Source organism: Raphanus sativus, chromosome 4 (assembly GCF_000801105.2).
Source record: "Raphanus sativus cultivar WK10039 chromosome 4, ASM80110v3, whole genome shotgun sequence".
Classification (NCBI taxonomy): domain Eukaryota; kingdom Viridiplantae; phylum Streptophyta; class Magnoliopsida; order Brassicales; family Brassicaceae; genus Raphanus; species Raphanus sativus.
Window position 1 is genome coordinate 25,700,251 of NC_079514.1, and position 16,683 is coordinate 25,716,933.

The following is a 16,683-nucleotide window of genomic DNA, read 5'->3' on the forward strand; positions in this document are numbered from 1 at the left end:
GTTTTTTAAATTATTTAAAATTTTATTAATATTTTAATAGTATTAACATTAGACTATAATCTCTGCGGCAACTGATGAGAAAGATATGAAAAATATTAATTATACATTAATCAATTGGTATTATGGGAAATTAATGAATAAATTGAAAACAATGAAATTCTGACAAACTTCAAACAATAAGAAAAAAATATGTGAACTAATAAACCATCATACTTTCGGCAATAATTTATATTATGACCAAATCAAGTAGGAAATATATCTACTATTATAAATTCTTATTTTAATTAAAAACACTTAACCGTAGTCAAAAATCTATATTTATTTCCTTTTCTTATATCTAACAAAAAAAAATTTAATATTATTTCAATTTCATCAAAATAAATATGATTAAAAAATTCTAAATATTATACTCTCAAATATGTATTTAAACGAATAAAATTATATTATCTCAAAGACATATTTACTTATGCACACAATAAGTATATAATAATAGAAAAATGATTATGAGCTATATAAACTATATACAACTTCATGGATGCACATATAGAAAAACGAAATGTATCTAGGACAAAATAAAGTATATGATTCACATGACAACATCCTTAAGGTGTTATGTTGCTTACACCATAAACATCCTTCCAATAGTAAAAGATGTTTCAGATTCGAAATCGATCTAGCAAGATTTGGTAAGAAGTTTATCAACTAAACTCTTAGAAATAGACTATAACAAACATACAAAAGATCGAAAGAAAAATAAATACGAAAATCAATAATTCAAAAGTGATTTTATATATCCGAGTACATGTGATAATATGTTAAAACCTCATTAGAAATTGTCGGGTTTCAAATCAAAAAAAACTTTTTAGCTATTAGATAGATTTTGATGGTGTTATCAACATAGCACATGATAGTTTTGAGATGTGGTCATGTAATATATAGTTCATGTCGATGGTTTTGGCAATGTAGTGATGCATTATTCATGTAGCTGAGAATTCTTTTTCGTATAATAGTCATACTTATTTTTTAATTATTTTGTAATGGCAAACCAAAGTTATAAATTATGCATATGAAGTAATCTTTATGACATTTAAAATGAAAAAAAACAATAGTAAAAATATTTATAAAAGTGCAGTAGTAACTAATTAAGACCCATCGAAACAGTCTATATAGTTATTTCAAATTGTGATTAATAAAAAATATATATACTATTATCGATAGAGTTATATATTTACATATACAAACAAAAAATATAAAATATTAGCTATGTAAAGAATATAATTGTGTAAAAAATTAAATATACAAATAAAAATAAAAATATTTTTTTTTAACATATTTAAATAAAAAAATTAAGATTATTAAAACAAACTCGCGCGTAGCGCGAGTTGAAAACCTAGCACCAATAAAAATATGACAATCATCATCTTAATTTATTATTTTCTAAAATGTTAATATTTCCAAAAATATTTTTGAAACGAAACTAATATTCTATATATAACTTAAACTAACAAAGTACTTATTAACATTTGACAACTTACTTACATAAATGGTAATTGTTATAATAAAATGAAAAATAGAAAGCAAAATAATAATAGTAAAATTACTTCTTAGTAGATATAATAATTCAAAAATACAATTTATACCAAAATAAAATAAAAAATAATTTAAATTAGTTCTAGTAGGAAAAACAACTTATTTATTATTTTTTAAAATGTTAAAGCATGGTGTCCATATTAAAAAAAATGATCTAAAACCACCAATCAAAATATGATATTCATCATTACAATTTATAATTTTTTAAAATGTTAATATTTTCAAAACAAAAATAATTAAAAACGAAATTGATGTTACATTTAAAATTTAAACTAATAAAATAAATAATAACATTTGACAAGTTATTTAAAATGTTAAATTTTAAGATAAAATAGAAAATCAAAAGAAAAATAGTAATATTAGCAAAAATATTATGCTAGCTATTTAGTGTAATAGATGAAAAGTACATTTCATGCTAAAATAAAATAGTAAATCAATTTTGAAATAGTTAAAGTAATAAAAACATCTAAAACATTTGCAATGTATTAAACAAAAAAAATTCTAATATCATTTTAACTACAGAAATCATTAGTGTGATTATATGTAATTGTCAAAGTTTCTAATATCATTAAATAATTTATAATATATAAAAGTTAATGTTATAAGAAATTTCGATTGTCTACATTCAACTTAAAACAATCAATCAAAACATGTAAAATTATTGCAAAATTTTATCTTTTTCTAAAATATGAAAATTTTCCAATTCTAGACTATACTAAAAGCAGCAAATGAAGCCCTCTTACTGCATCCACATCAGACAGGAAATTCGGCCAATAGAAATGAAGTATTTGTCGACGTCATTTAATGATGGTTTTGTTTGGGCTTTTTTTCTTTTTTAGGCTGTTTGATCAGTAGGCTTATCTTCTTTTAGGCCTGTTTGATGGCCGACGTTTTCTCCGTAAACCCAACTTCGATTCTAACGATTCTAACTTGGATCTGACTTCATCTTTCGACTTCCATCTCTTACCTCTTCCATTTCTCTTCTCTTCCGTTTGAAGGAGTAACTTCCCTACTAAAAGCTCTAATCAGTGGATGCCTTTCGCCTTCTTCTCTGTTTTTCTATATATGAATATCTTTTGCTAGCTTATTTTCGATCAAAGTTGATAAGAATTCTTAGACACTCATCCCGATCGAACCCACCGGCAATTCTTTAGTCTCCAGCATCCGCAATACCAGCAAGAAGACCGTCGCCGCCTCTGCAACTCCGAAACCAAATGGGAAGTCCACTGCTTCATCCGCCGTTGTGGAGAAACCTAACGAGAAGACCAAGTGATGTTCTTCAGAGATGTTTCGCTCGGCCGATTTGAGGTTCCGTCTGATTCAGTTCTGGGAGGCTCGATTGACAGGAGACCTGACTTGCCAGCTTATGGCTTTGGCTAATACGAACGTGGATTTTCCGGGTATACCTTACCACTCATGCTTTTCCCGTTCTCTAACAATGATTGGCTGCAACTAACTCCTTCCTTATTAACCGTTAATTACAAATATTCTCTTGCAGACGTTTTTGGTGATGTTTGTGGCATCAAGACCACCTTTAACAATGAGAATCAGGCCATTCATTGTTTAAAAGTTAATCGTCGATGTTCTTTTGGGGTTGGTTAATGTCTTTAGTTTCATGATAAACCTAAACTCCTTTCCGTAAATCAGCTTCATCATTAATTAGAGGTATCGGGGTTGGAGCCTAAAGTCATTGTTGCCACAAACATAAACACAAAAATTAAAATTATTTGGAGGAGAGCGTACTAAATTTTCTCATGTGTCATTGCAGGTCGGCTTCTCCTGTTGCTACCCCTGGAAGGCTGGAACAAACTTATATTTTGACAATGAATACCTTGCCGGCCAGAGTGTTCTTGCAGTGTAAGACTTACCAAACTGTAACTGTTGTCTAAGATATAATGGAGACGTTGTTCTCGAACATGAGGGAGTTTTTTTACTTATTTAGTAGGTTATATGGATCTGATGATGGTAGCAGCTCCACAGCTTCCAAGTATGTAGGTGTGAAGAAAATTGAACCAGTAACTCTTGCTGAGCTGAACAACTACGTTCTTAACTCTCCACCACATTTTGGTTAACTTCCTTCGTTTTTACCTATATGTTAGCTCATAAACTGGATCCCCACATGCTTATAACTTTCCTCCTTCTGTGGACCATGTAGACTGCAAAGTTTTACACCACTAATGGATGGTTCTACTGCTCCTACTCTAAATGCTACCTAAAACTGCAGCGTGGATTCATGTCTTTCACATGAAATAAGATGACAAATGTTCTCATCGCAGATGTTGCTCAACTCATGGTAATGTCTGGACTCCCCTAATATCCTTTTCAGTTTAAGCAGTCTACATGTTCTTATGTTAGCTTTTCTCATTTTCAAAAATTCCACAGAGCGCGAGTGAATCTCTCCAACAGGCAGCACTCCCACGATGTAACCAAGATACTATCATGCAGACTTTGACCTTCCAGCTTGAGCTCTTTGAAATTCATTTCTTCACCAGTGGTACGTATTTTTGACACCAACCGTCTCCAAATGTGCCTAACTTTTTTGTAGTAGGTTTGTAATCTATGTGGATTAAATATTTATATGTCCAAAATATGCCTAACATTAATCCATGTGAATTAGAACTGACTGGGAGGTGATGATTACCCAGGTGACGACATGCCTGGTGCTGTCAGCCAAACTCTGAATCCAACTCTTGTGCTGACCAAGAGTATCTCAGAAAACAACACATGAGTTAATGATAGTCCTGTAATTTTAGAAAGTCTGGTTGACCATCACCACAACCTTCTCAGACTGATGCAGTCGTAAGCTCTGCTGATGAAGCTTCTGCTGATGAAGCTTCTGCTTCCAAGAAAGCTCCAACGTTTAAGACGGCCCGTCACACTTCAGGATTCCAATCAAAGAGTTTAAGCCCTAGAGAGAGAGTTTGCAGGCGCATGATCTATCTAAATTTAAAAGTTTGAATTCAATAATAATAATAAAGTAATACTTATTCTTTCTAACGAACCCAGCATGATCTGATTAATGTTCTTTAGCTGTTGAGTTTTTAATTTCAAACTTTATTTTCAATGGTATCAAGATATATAATTGGGAAAACTGTATCTCATGTTATCTGGATTCGTGAACACCAGAAATCTGAAACTAAGATAAGAACCGTCCTATTTAGTTCAACCTAATGATGTTTGAATTCGTGAAATTTATTTCCACATCTGTCATGTGGAGGTGTAGATAAGACACTAATCCACACATCAGCCATCTTTGAACATAAAAATTGAATCCATGTCTGAACTTAATTTCAAAATCCTCATTACACACTTGGGAAAGAAGAAGTGAACTGACATTGAAGGTTCACGTAACTTTTTTGCCAGAAAACATCTCTATACGGTTTGGTTCATTTTAATTTTCAGATTATTAATGGTTACACTGCATTTAAGTTATTTTGGCTAAATTACTTGAACCAGTGTAATACTTTATTAATTTATAACACTATTTTTGAATAAAAGTATTTTCAAATAGCATGAGCAAAATTTCCTAACAATATTTTTGTTTCAAAACAAAGTTCAACAAATGTTAAAATAATTTACAAACATAGTTAGTAAAACACTAAAAATTAAAGAATAAATCATTATAAATTGAAAATCTAATATAAACAGAAACAAACATATATTATAAAACATCATTTGTTGTTAAATAATATATATATATATATATATATATATATATATATATATGTATATTAATTATTATTTGTGACATTATTAAAACTATGTATATATTACTTTAAAATATAACTTTTAATGATTTATCACATTATATTATATTTTCAATTGATTTAGCTTAGAGGTGGATTAATTTATTATCATGATACAATCTATTATGGTAATAGTATTAAAATTATAATCTTAAAAATAAAATAAAATATTATTTATGCTTACTTTAGATTTTCCTAAACTATATCAAAGTGAAATAGAAAAAAAGATATATAAATCATCACATTTTTCTTAGCTTTTTAATTTGATAATTTTGTGTGTTTGTAACAAAAAAATGTTAGTGGTATTTTCAACTCAAACCAACAAAATCTAATGAAATTATAATTTGATTTCAGAATAAAAATATATTATATTTATTTTATTCGATCAATAAAATAAAAAAATGTTCGATCAATAAAGTTAAAATATATTTTAATATGAAATATTTTTAGTGTAAACTCACCCGCCCGTAGGGCGGACCAACCACTAGTATACATAAAAGTTGAGGTTATAAGCCATTGATGATGTTCACATAAGATTTAAAACAATCAATCACAATAAGACAATTTATTATTATAATTTATTACTTTAGAAAAAAATGATAATATTTTCAAAAGAATAAAAAACGAAATTAGTATATCATCTATAATTAAAGTAATAAAATAAGTATTAACATTTGACAAGTTACATAAAAATAATTTTTTATAAAATAGAAATTAAAAGTAAAATAGTAATATTAACAAATGTATTACGTTATCAATTTTGTATAATAAATCTAAAGTACATTTTTGCAAAAATAAAATAATAATTAATGTTCAAATAGTTAAAGTAACAAAAATATTTGAAAACATTTACATGTATAATACAAGAAATTTCCTAATATCATTTAAATTACATAAAGTGTTATTGAGACTATTCTACACTATATAAAAGTTGCATCTAAAAACATTACCAATGTATAAAAAAAATTCTAATATCATTTTTAACTACAGAAATTATTAGTTTGATTATATGTAATTGTCAAAATTTCTAATATCATTAATCCAAAGTATGACAATTAGTTATAATAATTTATTATTTGTAAATATGTTAATATTTTCTAAAGAATAAAAAACTAAATTAGTATTAACACTTGACAAGTTACTTTAAAATACTAACATTTATAATAAAAATTAAAAATAAAATAGTAATATTAACAAAGTAGCATGTTAGCAATTTTGTATAATAAATTATTGTTAAAATAGTTAAAGTAACAAAAATATTTAAAAACATTTCCTAATATCATTTAAATTATATAAACTATTAGTGTGATTATTCTATACTATAAAAGTTGCATCTAAAAACATTAGCAATGTGTAAAACAAAAAGTTCTGATATCATTTCAACTACAAAAATTATTAGTGTGATTATATGTAATTGTCAAAATTTCTAATATCATTAAATAATTTATAATATATAAAATTAATGTTATAAGCTATTTAGTTTTTCTACGTTCGATTTAAAACCATCAATCAAAACATATCAAATTATTGCAAAATTTATTTTTTATAAAATATTAAAATTTATAATTCTGGACTATATATATAAAATTTAAGTTTATAAACCGTTGAGGGTGTTCAGATAAGATTTAAAACAATTAATCAAAAAAAATAAAGATACAATGACTATTTTATCTTATTTGTTTGAAAAATCAAACTAAAATTATTTACTTTACCATAAATTTATATTTATTTTTATATCAGATTTATTTTAGGAAAATTTTCAGTTACACAAGATTTACTACAGTCAAATATAATTAATTAGTTCAAGTAGAGAATAAACCTAATACTATAGATTATTTATATTATTATTTCAGCAGATAAAATTACTTAACATTAGTAAAAGTTCAGTATATTTATTTTCACTATAAAATATCCTACAAAAATATTTAACATTAGTTAAACCTCACCAAAGTAAAAAATGATTTAAGTTTTAAACTAAACTATATATATATATATATATAAATAACTAAGTAAAAGTTTCTCAAGTATTTCTGTACACACAATATATATACATAATCACACATTTATTGTAAAAACAATAAAGTACAAAGAAAACTTAAATATTATGGCGGTAGATAAAGTATTCATAGTATTCTATAGCAGTGTATATGCATCGAGCAGTCTATATAATATTAAAAGCTAAAAATTCATATATTTTATAAAAAAATATAAATACATTAATAATAGCAATCACAATTCTATAGCACAAATAAATAGCTAAGAATTAGTTATTCTAAAATTATAAATTAATTCAATATATATATAAATATATACGAAAAACAGTTAATATTTTAATTGTACTCATAATGTAAAATTTGCATAAAACAATATTAAAAGTATTACAAAATTAAATTAATTAATAAATCAAACTCGCGCGTAGCGCGAGTATAAAATCTAGTAAAATATAAAACATATGAAATTAGTGTAATGGGACATAATTATCATTTTTTGGCCTAAAAACTAATTTTCCCTTTATTTATTCACCTTTTCAAAAAAAATTAAGACATTATTTTAATATAACTTTTACAGTTACGCTTGCAAAGAAAAATAGAAAAATAGAAGAAAATGCTATTGGGATAACATGTCTGAGTTTTTGGGTATTCTGGCAAATCATATTGAAACACTAATAAATATCAAAGAAATCCGACCAAACTTTTTTCTATAACATATTACCTTTATTAATATCAATCAAAGAGGTTTGACATAGTACAAAAATCGAAACAAACTAAATACATTTTTAAGTTGAATATCCTCCTATATATTAAAAGAGAAGTACAAACGCCACGTGGCACTCACAGATTTCTTCTCACGAAAATTCTCGCATTTCTATTGGTCGAATTTTTCTAATTATTCTTTTTGATTTATTTTTTTCATCGACCTATTAATTGGAAAGTGACATTAATTGGCAAACGCACTAATTATTTCTTGCGCAAGAATCGTAATCAATGGCGACCATTAATCATAGCTTGCAGAAGAATTTTAATAAATGTCGACTAATCATTAAATGTCTTAATGGGAAATACATTTTATATTTTATTAGGAAACTAATTATTATCAACATACCTTAATTATATTGAAAACTTGCGCAAGTTTCGCATCGTATAAAATGCATATTCGTGATTAATTTTACAAATTTATTATGTTTCCTTTAATCATTAGTCATTTAATTTACATACCTTATTATACCCAATTACTTGCGCAAGTCTCGCAAGTCTCGCATCATATAATATGCATAATCGTTTTTAACACTACAAATTTAATATGTTTCTTTTAATCAAACGTAATTTAATTTACATACCTTAGTATAACCAATTACTTTCACAAATCTAGCAAGTAATATTCTTGGCGTCATTAATATTTTTCACCATCACTTTATATATATAGAGTTCAATGTCGAGTTCAAGCAACACAACCATTCTTTAGTCTCACGCATCTACTGTTTAAACTTTTTTATGTTTTTGATTGTTCTAATTTAAATTATATTTTGTGATCCTGAGCAGGTTTATGATCCAAGGGATGATAATCAATACTTAGCTCACAGACGAACATCATTACTGGTAATTTATTCGAGACTTTTCTTCTCCAATTATTTTGTTCTCTTGCTCTCCACTCTCTCTATCAATCTTTGAGACGAGAAAGTTTTTTTTGTCACCAAAAAGACCACAAAACTTCCTCCATCCATTCATGATGCATCTCATCGGGTTTGTTCTATCAACTATACAATTTTGTTTTTGTTTCGGGATTGTATACATCTTCAATCTTTTTGTTATAATCAATGTCACTAAATTTGGTGAAACTGATCTTGCAGAGCTGGAGCCTTGGATTTAAGTCTAAGTTTTGAGGTTGAATCTATATGTATTTTATAATATATTTTTTCTTTGTTTTCTTATATGCAGAATTACAATAAACACAATCCTTGACGTTTCGTCACAATTCATTGTTGGAACCTCATGAATGTAATTTTTTTTTTGTTGATTTTTTGTAGTTTCTTTTTTCTGATTTATTGGTTCTATTGGTTGATTTTTTTGGTTTATTTTTTGTAATAACCTCATCAACCAATTTCATGAATGTAATAACCTCATTAACCAAGCGATTCTATTGGCTGATTTTTTGTAATTTTTTATTTATTTATTTTTCTAATCAAGCTACTAATCGGAAAGTTACATTAATTGTTAATCGCAATAATCATAACTTGCGTAAGAATCTTAATAAATGTCGACCATTTAAATTAATTCATAATCTCATTAATCATAACTTGCGCAAGAATATTAATAAATGTCGACCATTTATTAAATGTATTAATGGCATAATACGTGTAATATTAAAACTTGCGCAAGAATCTTAATAAATGTCGACCATTTAAATTAATTCTTAATCTCATTAATCATAACTTGCGCAAGAATATTAATAAATGTCGACCATTTATTAAATGTATTAATGGCATAATACATGTAATATTATAACTTTCTCCCAAAAACGTTTTTATTATGTTTATATTATTAATATAAACTTGATAATATTAATTAAATTCACTCATTCACTATACATATATATAGTATAAAAATGAGTCAAATGAAGGCAAAACAATCAAATATATAATTTTAAAAATACCAATCATTTTCCAATGAAAATGTGATATCATATATGTGTTATTACTTTTAGAAATTATTATATTTTATTTTTAAGCATAATTCTCTTAATCTTATTAGTTGATTTTTTTAATCATCGACTTAGTATAAAAAGGAAAGTAACAAATGTATTAATTAGTTTCCTTATTACAAATACGGTATCAAAGTTTTTATGAGAATACAAATATAATAATTATCTTATTATGTATTACTTGCGCATGAATTTTAATTAATTGCCTGAATCAAAGAAATGTGATAAGTTTCCTTATTACAAATACGGTAAACCATACACTCTTAAAATCATATTGATTACATTGCTTATTGCACAAGTTAATATGAGAACATATTAGGTAGTTTGTTTTTATTAACTTACCTTCCTAATATTAATTACTTGCACAAATTAAAATCATCTCATATGTATATCAATTTATGACAATAAAAATATAAAATCTTTCCTTAAAAGATATCAATATTTATTATATGAATATTATCTTGGTGTCATTAATATGAGAACATTCACTTTGTATCTATGGCCCTTCAAACGTTTAGTAAAAATAGATGATACTGAGTGTGGAAATTAATTTTAATTTAACTTCAAAATTTCTAGAGAAAATAAATGTTTATAGCTCTTTGAATTATTTTAGAATTTAAACTGGATCAACAGAGAAAACTGATCTTTATATATTAAAATTTAAAGTTTTAAATTTGATCATAGAAAATAGTGATATCATTGTTAAGAGACATTGATGATCCTAGGCTCGATGAACTCTTAGTAGAAATAGATGAGGCTGAGTGTGAAAATTAATTTTAATTTAATATCATATTTTTTATACAAAATTAATTTTTACAGCTCCTTGAATGATCTCAGATTTTGATATGGGTGGCGGAGAAAATGATCTTTATATAAGAAAATTCAAAGCTTAAAATTTGATAGGAGAAAATAGTGATATAATTATGAAAAGATGTTTGTGATCCGAGGCTCAATGGACTCTTATAAAAAAACTGCAAACATGATGCGACCATCCTCATGCGAGAGAGACATTGAAAAACAAATTTAGTTTTCAGATCTCTTAAACTAATTGAGCATAGTTTTGAGTATATACACGATAAAGGAAAAAATATTTCTCTGATGATTTTGTGGCATTTTTTAAAGCATCATATTTATATATTTTTCTCTAAATTTATTTTTTCTAAAATATGTCAACATTTTTGACTTGGGGGGGGAGGGGGGGGGAGGGAGAGAAATTAGATATTGAAGAACAAATTTGGTTTTATATCTTTGGTTTGAGTGATTATAAAAATTAATGACTGTAGTTTATATATATGTTCACAAATGTATTATTTAACGATTTTGTGTTATTTTATTGAGAGAGAGAGAGAGAGAGAGAGAGAGAGAGAGAGAGAGAGATTAGATTTTTTATTACTTAAAGAGTTGGGTCAAGTGTGCTTCTAATAATGGGCTGATATCGACTTGGTCTGAGCTGATTCGGGATTTTGGGTATACCCAAGGGTTTACAGTTTAGTGTTTAGGATTTATCCAATGGTTTATAGTATATCCAAGAAATTAGAGTTTAGTGTTTAGATTTTTACCCAAGGGTTTAAGCTTTGTCCAAAGGTTTAGGGTATAGTGTTTATGATTTACTCTTTTGTGACGGTTTTAAATTTTTTTAAAAAATTCATCTTTTGGCAGCTACTAATTATTTTCATTTATTTTAAAAACTTAACACAAATTATTATTATTATTTTATTTATTATCTTTAAAAAAAGCTGTACATTAATTGGCAAACTATGATTAGTTGGTAATTCACCCAAGAAAAATTCATGATAAAATATTAAACTAGGAAACATTCTCATATAGATCAAAATTGTGGTAGTTAAAAGATAATCAGTGAATTAAAAGAATTACATTTTTATATTTTTAAAAAAAAAAGGTTTATATTTTGTGGAAGAGAGAGAAGGAGAGAGAGAGAGAAGGAGAGAGAGAGAGAGAGAGAGAGAGAGAGAGAGAGAAAGAGAGAGAGAGAGAGAGAGAGAGAGAGAGAGAGAGAGAGAGAGAGAGAGAGAGAGAGAGAGAGATTTTGTGTATTGGGTATACCCAAGGGTTTACAGTTTAGTGTTTAGGATTTATCCAAGGGTTTATGGTATATCCAAGAATTTAGAGTTTAGTGTTTGGATTTTTACCCAAGGGTTTAAGCTTTGTCCAAGGGTTTAGGGTATAGTGTTTAGTGTTATGATTTACTCTTTTGTGACGGTTTTAAAATTGTTAAAAAATTTCATCTTTTGGGAGGTACTAATATTTTTCATTTGTTTTAAATAACTTAACACAAATTATTATTATTTTATTTATTATCTTTAAAAAAAGTTATACATTAATTGGCAAACTATGATTAATTGGTAATTCACCCAAGAAAAATTCATGATAAAATATTAAACTAGGAAACATTCCTATATAAATCAAAATTGTGATAGTTAAAAGATAATCGGTGAATTAAAAAAATGTTTACATTTTTATATTTTTCAAAAAAAAAGGTTTACGATGAGGGTGAGAGAGAGAAAGAGAGAGATTTAGTGTTTTGGGTATACCCAAGGATTTACAGTTTAGTGTTTAGGATTTACCCAACGGTTTAGGGTATATCCAAGAATTTAGGGTTTAGTGTTTGGATTTTTACCCAAGGGTTTAAGCTTTGTCCAAGGGTTTAGGGTTTAGTGTTTAGTGTTTATGATTTACTTTTGAGATTCAAATTATGCAACCAGTGTAATTTATTATAAAAAACTAATTAATTGAAAATATTTAAAAGATGGGCTATATGGACTAATAATAGTGATCTTACAACATAAGATACCTATTAATTAAATAAATTGGTCTGTAGTAAATATAATATCAACTTGCTCAAGTAATCTGTGTTCAATATAAGGTAAGTTATTAAAACCAAATTAACTAAAGACAAATTATTTAAACAAATTAATAAATATGATACCAAGTTGCGTAAGTAATCCGCAATGAAAATAAGATAAGTTATAAATTAAAAAATTAACAAATTACAAACATGGTAAATTACATTTAAAATCGTGAAGTAAATACTCTTGGGATTCAAATTATGCAACCAATGTAATTTATTATAAAATTAACTAATTGAAAATATTTAAAAGATTGGCTATATGGGCTAATAATAGTGATCTTACAACATTAATATACCTATTATATTGTCATAAATTGTTCTGAAGTAAATATGATATCAACTTGCCCAAGTAATCCGTATTCAATATAAGGTAAGTTATTAAAAATGAATTAACTAAATGTAAATGATTTAAACACAGCAATAAATATGATACCAAGTTGCGCAAGTAATCCGCATTGAAAATAAGGTAAGTTATTAATAAAAAAAATAAACAATTTACAAACATGGTAAATTACATTTAAAATCGTGAAGTAAATACTCTTGGGATTCAAATTACTGTTAAAAGAATGTTTACATTTTTATATTTTCAAAAAAAAGGTTTACGATGAGGGGGAGAGAGAGAAGAGAGAGAGAGAGAGAGAGAGAGAGAGAGAGAGAGGAGAGAGAGAGAGAGAGAGAGAGAGAGAGAGAGAGAGAGAGAGTTAGTGTTTTGAGTATACCCAAGGATTTACAGTTTAGTGTTTAGGATTTATCCAAGTGTTTAGGATTTATCCAAGGGTTTAGGGTATATCCAAGAATTTAGGATTTAGTGTTTGGATTTTTACCCAATGGTTTAAGCTTTGTCCAAGGGTTTAGGATATAGTGTTTAGTGTTTATGATTTACTCTTTTGAGACGGTTTTAAAATTGTTAAAAAAATTCATCTTTTGACAGCTACTAATATTTTTCATTTATTTTAAAAACTTAACACAAATTATTATTATTTTATTTATTATTTGAAAAAAAATTGTACATTAATGGGAAACTATGATTAGTTGGTAGAGAGAGAGAGAGAGAGAGAGAGAGAGAGAGAGAGAGAGAGAGAGAGAGAGAGAGAGAGAGAGAGAGAGAGAGAGAGAGAGAGAGAGAAAAGAAAGATATTTAGTGTTTTGGGTATACCCAAAGATTTACAGTTTAGTGTTTAGAATTTACCCAAGGATTTAGGGTATATCCAAGAATTTAGGGTTTAGTGTTTGGATTTTTACCCAATGGTTTAAGCTTTGTCCAAGGGTTTAGGGTATAGTGTTTAGTGTTTATGATTTACTCTTTTGAGACGGTTTTAAAATTGTTAAAAAAATTCATCTTTTGACAGCTACTAATATTTCATTTATTTTAAAAACTTAACACAAATTATTATTATTTTATTTATTATTTAAAAAAAATTGTACATTAATTGGCAAACTATGATTAGTTGGTAATTCACCCAAGAAAAATTCATGATAAAATATTAAACTAGGAAACATTCTCATATAAATCAAAATTGTCGTAGTCAAAAGATAATCGGTGAATTAAAAGAATGTTTACATTTTTATATTTTTCAAAAAAAGGTTTACGATGAGGGGGAGAGAGAGAGAGAGAGAGAGAGAGAGAGAGAGAGAGAGAGAGAGAGAGAGAGAGTTAGTGTTTTGAGTATACCCAAGGATTTACAGTTTAGTGTTTAGGATTTATCCAAGTGTTTAGGATTTATCCAAGGGTTTAGGGTATATCCAAGAATTTAGGATTTAGTGTTTGGATTATTACCCACGGGTTTAAGCTTTGTCCAAGGGTTTAGGATATAGTGTTTAGTGTTTATGATTTACTCTTTTGTGACAGTTTTAAAATTGTTATAAAAAATCATCTTTTGGCAGCTACTAATATTTTTCATTTATTTTAAAAACTTAACACAAATTATTATTATTTATTTATTATCTTTAAAATAAGCTGTTCATTAATTGGCAAACTATGATTAGTTGGTAATTCACTCAAGAAAAATTCATGATAAAATATTAAACTAGAAAACATTTCTATATAAATAAAAATTGTGGTAGTTAAAAGATAATCAGTGAATTAAAAGAATGTTTACATTTTTATATTTTTCAAAAAAAAATGTTTACGATGAGGGGAGAGAGAGAGAGAGAGAGAGAGAGAGAGAGAGAGAGAGAGAGAGAGAGAGAGAGAGAGAGAGAGAGAGAGAGAGAGAGAGAGAGAGAGAGAGAGAGAGAGAGAGAGATTTAGTGTTTTGGATATACCCAAAAATTTATAGTTTTGTGTTTAGGATTTACCCAATGGTTTAGGGTATATCCAAGAATTTAGGGTTTAGTGTTTGGATTTTTATCCAAGGGTTTAGATTTGTCCAAGGGTTTAGGGTATAGTGTTTAGTGTTTATGATTTACTCTTTAGTGACGGTTTTAAAATTGTTTAAAAAAAATCATTTTTTGGTAGCTGCTGATATTTTTCATTTATTTTAAAAACTTAACACAAATTATTATTATTTTATTTATTATCTTTAAAAAAGGTTGTACATTAATTGGCAAACTATGAGTAGTTTATTAATTCACTCAGAAAAATTCATGATAAAATATTAAACTAGGAAACATTCCCATATAAATCAAAATTGTGGTAGTTAAAATATAATCGGTGAATTAAAAGAATGTTTATATTTATACTTTTTAAAAAAATGGTTTACGATGAGGGAGAGAGAGAGAGAGAGAGAGAGAGAGAGAGAGAGAGAGAGAGAGAGAGAGAGAGAGAGAGAGAGAGAGAGAGAGAGAGAGAGAGAGAGAGAGAGAGAGTGAAAGATAACTACGATCCACTTATGCACTTATAATAATAACGTAACATGTAGTATATGAATTAGACATAATGATACATAGAGATTGAGAAATAATTATAATCTACTTATATATTTATACTAATAGCTAGACGGGTAATATATGAATCATATGAATGCCCGCACACCCAATATGATCGTATTACCTTTTTATCTTTTTGAAAAAAATACAAGATTTATGATGAGAGAGAGAGAGGGTGAGAGACTTATATGTGGAGAAACCTAAATGAGTAAAATACAAAGATACAACGAGAGTGAAATATAATTACGATCTACTTATGCACTAATAATAATAGCTATAAATGCAATATATAAATCATATCGATGCCCCCACATGCGTGATTTATTTATTTCATATTTCAAAGTATATGATAATAATTTAAACATCAAAGTAGATTGAATTAAATAATGTCTAAAAGGCTTATAGTTTTGAAGCACAAAGACTGAATGAATAACAAATTTAGTTTTAATAATACATTAAACATATGAATTGTATTTGAATAATACATATTTTTATGAATAATACATAAAACATATGAAGAACAAATTTAGTTTTAATAATACATAAAACATTTGATTAGATATTAATAATATTTCTGCCTAGGCCAGTGTTCTCTCATGGTCAGTTCTATGTTGCACTTTCAAGAGTTAAATCGAGATCTAAATTAAAAATCCTAATAACTGGTATAGAAAGGAAACCGGAGACAAAAACATTGAATGTTGTCTACAAACAAGTTTTTCAAAATATTCCGTAGGCAGGATACTTAATTGTTATCTATTTTTTTCTGTGTCTAATGCTTTATCCCAAAAACGGTTATCTTATGATATAAAATCCGTTACTTCTAAAACTTTGTACTATTCAGTCCATAATTTGAATATGTACAATGCCCGCACAGGGTGCGGGCCGGCCAGCTAGTGATAATATAAAAGTTAT